This window comes from Mus caroli, chromosome 5, assembly GCF_900094665.2.
Source record: "Mus caroli chromosome 5, CAROLI_EIJ_v1.1, whole genome shotgun sequence".
NCBI lineage: Eukaryota > Metazoa > Chordata > Mammalia > Rodentia > Muridae > Mus > Mus caroli.
Window position 1 is genome coordinate 29,027,608 of NC_034574.1, and position 4,827 is coordinate 29,032,434.

At 40.9% G+C, this 4,827-nt stretch overlaps 1 protein-coding gene and 1 pseudogene across 3 annotated transcripts in view; one reads left to right on the forward strand and one right to left on the reverse strand.

Annotated features, from left to right (window-relative positions):
- Positions 1 to 4,827, reverse strand: part of Poln (DNA polymerase nu) — a 130,599-nt gene that overhangs the window by 71,513 nt on the left and 54,259 nt on the right. The gene's annotated exons all lie outside the window — the stretch shown is intronic.
- The window catches only part of LOC110294081, a 6,274-nt pseudogene continuing 2,741 nt past the window's right edge, over positions 1,295 to 4,827 (forward strand).

The following is a 4,827-nucleotide window of genomic DNA, read 5'->3' on the forward strand; positions in this document are numbered from 1 at the left end:
AGAGAGAAAGAGAGAAAGAGAAAGAGAAAGAGAGAAAGAGAGAAAGAAAGAAAACCAAGAACTCAGGACACTAAAGAAAAGCACAATATGAAAGGTCAGAATTTTTTAATTTTGTAACATTGATAAATTCTGAGCCAGCATCACGAGTAGTACTGCAATGAAATAAGGGCATTGACAAAAACTGGCCCCGATAATGTAGAAATACTAGACAGGACATCTAAGCCATGTGTGATAAGAGGTATTGGATGGAATAATGTGGCTCCTGGCAAGCACAGAGAGAGCAAAGGTCCCCTGCTCTTCCCATGAAAAGGCCTCTGTAGAGAAAATAGTGGTTCTGAACAGGACTTAAAAAGGGACTGAAAGGTCTAAGCCCCAAGGCCTGATTTGGGAGAAAAGAACTTAGAAGAAAACTAAAGACCTCATGGCTCATATTTCAGGTGAGGAAGAGACCTGGCCATGTTTTTTACCACTCTGAAATCCTAGTGATGACCCCATGCCAGAGCAACAAGAGCAAGTAACACATTCCATAAACAGAGAAGCAGGCTGAAAAGGCTTCTATTTACATGGAATTTATGACCAAACAAGATAAAAACAAGTATTCGGGATTCTAGAAATGCAGTGCCATAGGCACCATGACCAGGGAGAACCTAAGGACAAAAGATTGATTCTGACAGGGAAGGGTGCTTGACAAGCCATTTCAATGCAGAACATAAGAAAGAATTTTAAACGAAATAAAATGTACTAGATGAGAGCTTTTACTCCCATTTGGGATATACACAATTGAAAGAAAATTCGTTCCCATAATGAAAAAGTCAGATAATTAAAAAAAAAAAAACACCATTTTTTGAGCCACCACCCAGCTAAATATTCAGCAGAGAGTTGATCCTTGCATATGAATAAATTACCACCACCACTGACAGACAGCTATTCAAAGGACTAAAGAACAAAGTTCAGGTCACAAAGGGCCAGGAGTGATGCCTGCTTCTAGCAGGTATTCAGGAAAAGCTCAGAATTCATAGACACTTAGAAGAAATTTTTAAAAAGTAATTCCTGGAGGGTGAAGAATAATCAACTATAGTCAGAACACTTCTTTTGACCTTCCAGACAACCCATGAAAACAATCAGAACAAGATAAACTATTTACACATGCTCCATCCCAGGGTTGGGAAAGGTAACTATAAAGATCTATTACTCATCCATGTCTATTGAGTTTCTTAGGGTTTCTATAGATGTGGCAAAACTCCATGACCCTGTGCCATGTTTATGTCCATGATCCTTGCTGTTGCCAGAAACCATGAGGAAGTCCATGATCCTGTATGACTGTAAAGGACGCCCCTGATGACTGTAAAGGACGCCCCTGATGACTGTAAAGGGCAAGGAAACTACTTTTGCAGTGTTATGGATGACTGAAAACTCACAGTTAAGAAAGGGGACACTAAATTTTTTTAAAAAATAAAAAGGACATAGAAGGCTTCAACTCCCCCCCCCTCAAAAAAAAAAGTAACAGTCTAGACAAGAAACCATCAAAGAGATCTCTTAAAAATTGTGATAAGGATGATGAAGTCTAGCTCACCACATTTGAAAATACTCAGTTTTCTTTAAGGGGCTGGCTACTAGAAGTTTGGCTGTGTTCCTTTGAATATATAGGCAACACAAATTGGACTTGTGTGGTTTTGGGGGTGGGGTGAAGTGTGAATTTCTGGTTTCTTTGGAGACTCAGTTGTATCATGTGATGTTTTTCTGGAAACTGTTTTATAAGAGATGTTTTTGCTGAAGTAGTCACCTGGGAAGATGTTTTGCTGAGAACAGACACGTGGTGTTATTTTGGAAACTGCCTGGAAAAGGGGCATGTGATGTTTTGGTAGAGCCAATGTTTGAAAGAACATGTGATGTTTGGAAAGGGTATAAATATAATCCATCAGACTGTGAATGCTGTTGTATGGTATTATAGGTTTGCCTTGCCACTCTTTGTTGACAATACTTTGTGGTATTGGTTCACCTTGCCACTCCTTCCTGGTCATCATTTGTTGTGACTTCATAGAGAAAAATGCCACCAAAGAACTTCTGGTGGTGGTCAGGCAGCTTCTTGCCACTTCCATGGACTCATGCCAATCTGCAGAGCTTTGCAGTTTCTTCTGGATCTAACTGCAGTTGCTGATTTGTGAATGGTGTTTGAGTGGATTGAGCTGCTGCTGCTGATCCATGTGAACTGAACTGCTGACATTGCAGATTGGATTCTCTCCAAAGAACTATTTCTAAACAGGCCCACATCCTTCTTTGCTCTATTAACCTTTCCTTTCCACTACCTCTGGTGGGTGGTGGACTAGAAGGAAGGTTGAAGCAGTTAAGTACCCTTATTAAAAGTAGGTTTTGAGCCAGGTGGTGGTGGCGCACGCCTTTGATCCCAGCACTCGGGAGGCAGAGGCAGGCGGATTTCTGAGTTCAAGGCCAGCCTGGTCTACAGAGTGAGTTCCAGGACAGCCATGGCTATACAGAGAAACCCTGTCTCAAAAAAACAAAAACAAACAACAAAAAAGTAGGTTTCAAAAAATATAAGCCTATGGGAGGAGGTCACAGGGTTGGGGGACAGTCCTGGGAGGACTGAGCAGTGTGATTAGATTCTATGTTGTGAAGTTCCCAAATAGTCTATAAAAATATTATTAAGAAACCAAACCAAACCAAAACAAAACAAAACAAACCAAAACAAAACTCCATGAGCAAAGGCAACTTGGGAAGGAAAGGGTTTATTTCATTTCCATTTCCACATCACAGCCCATCGTCAAAGAAGTCAGGGCAGGAACCTGGAGCAGAGGCCTTATACTAGTGCTTATATATCATATCATATTTCATACAATATACTGGCTTGCTTAGACAGCTTTCTTATATATATATCCCAGAACCATCTGCCAGGGACGGCACTCTCCACAGTGAACTGAGCCCTCCCACATCAACCGTTAATTAAGAAAATGTCCAGTACATCTATCATCCTCTGAAACTGTGAGTCAAAATACATCTTTTTTCTTTTTAAGTTGTTTATATCAGCATTTGGTTACAGTGATATAAAACAAACATACTATCCAAACTGAAAACAAGAAATAAATTCACGGTAAAGGCAAAAGATGAGTCTCAGTGAGCTTTGGGAGAAAGTCAAGGGGCCTAATATAAAAGACAAGGAAGAAATGGAAGAATCTTTTTTAAAAGATCCATTTCACTGAACTGTGAAAAAAAGAGGTTATAAAGTTCATAGGAAATGGATGAAAATGGTAATATATGAAATGAGGTAACCTAGGCCCAGAAAAATGTCATAGGATCTGTCTCATACACAGATCCTAGCTTTAAATTTTTAGATTTGTGTGTTTAGTTTGGAGTGTCTGTAGAGGTCAGGAAGCTAGTAACAGTCCCTGATGGGGGAGAGCCTTCAGATGGAGAGCAGATAGCAGAACATACATGATATGAAACAGATGAGGGAAATATTGGGACTTAAGTGGGAGTGGCAGTGGGGAAATGGGGGAGTGGAGCTAAAGACACTTGAAAAGCTTTATGGCACCCACTACTTTGTAAACTAATTTAAAAAAATATTTTTGAAAAAGGAGTTTCAGTGGCTACAGAGCTGGCTCACAGTTAACAGTATCAGTTGTTCTTCCTGAGGACAGGGGTTTGATCTCTAGACCCACACGGCAGCTTAACACTGTAACTCCAGTCTCAGAGGATCTGACGACCCCTTCTGGCTTCCACAGGCATGTGGTACACAGACATACAGGCAGGCAAAACAGCCATGTATATAAAAATAACTTTTATTTCTTCAAAAAAGGAGTTGCACTCTGGCCAGACATGAATAATCCCTCTGGTGAACAGCTTTGGGACGAGATCTCTAGACTTTCATAGTAGAAATGGATTATAGCAATACTCCATGTCCTAAGTGATTTCCGGTTTCTCTTTAGAAGGGAACATCACAGGAAAGAATGTAGCTCATTTCTACATGGAAACATGCCTCCTTCTGTAAATCAGTGTAGTCAGGCCAGCTAACCACCTGGCTAAGGAACCACCACCAGGAAGCAGGTTCTCACCTTAAGCCACACTAAAGAGAAAGGAGAAATGATTACCCTTTAAGAGATAATGTACTTCTCCATGTCAGAATTCTCACTCCTTACCACAGTCATTCCGAATGTGCCAGGAGATTCTGTTGAGTCTTAACTCAGAAAGGCCTAACTTCCCCTTTTCCTCTCTTCTGTCTCTTTTAGATGCTGGTCAGAGCCTACGTATGCTTTTTCTCTAGTATTTTGGGGCTTTCTGACATTTTCTCTAATTCTCCCTCTCTGCTTTGTGGCTGCTTGTCTGCCAGCTGACCTCCATACAGGCTTAATCCAAATGGCATGCCTTGTTTTTTAACTACTTTTGGTTTTGAGACAGGCTTCTCTGTGTATCCCTGGCTGTCCTGGAACTCACTCTGTAGAGCTGGCTGACCTCAAACTCAGAAATCAGCCTGCTTCTGTCTCTGCTGGGATTAAAGGCGTGCACTTCCATGCCCAGCTCTGCACGACTTCTTTCCCTTCTCTATTCTCTCCTGGGCAGCTGTTGAGATTTACAACTTCCCTGCCCTGTTTTCTTTTTCTTTTAAATGGTAATAATATTTTCCTCAAGCTTAAAAGTTGGTGTATAATAGGGGGAGAGGTGTTGTGAGGGTGGGACTGGGAGGAAGGATTGGGGGCTGTGATCGGGATGTAAAGTGAATGAATGAAGAAAGAAAGAAAGAAAGAAAGAAAGAAAGGAAGGAAGGAAGGAAGGAAGGAAGAAAGAAAGAAAGAAAGAAAGAAAGAAAGAAAGAAA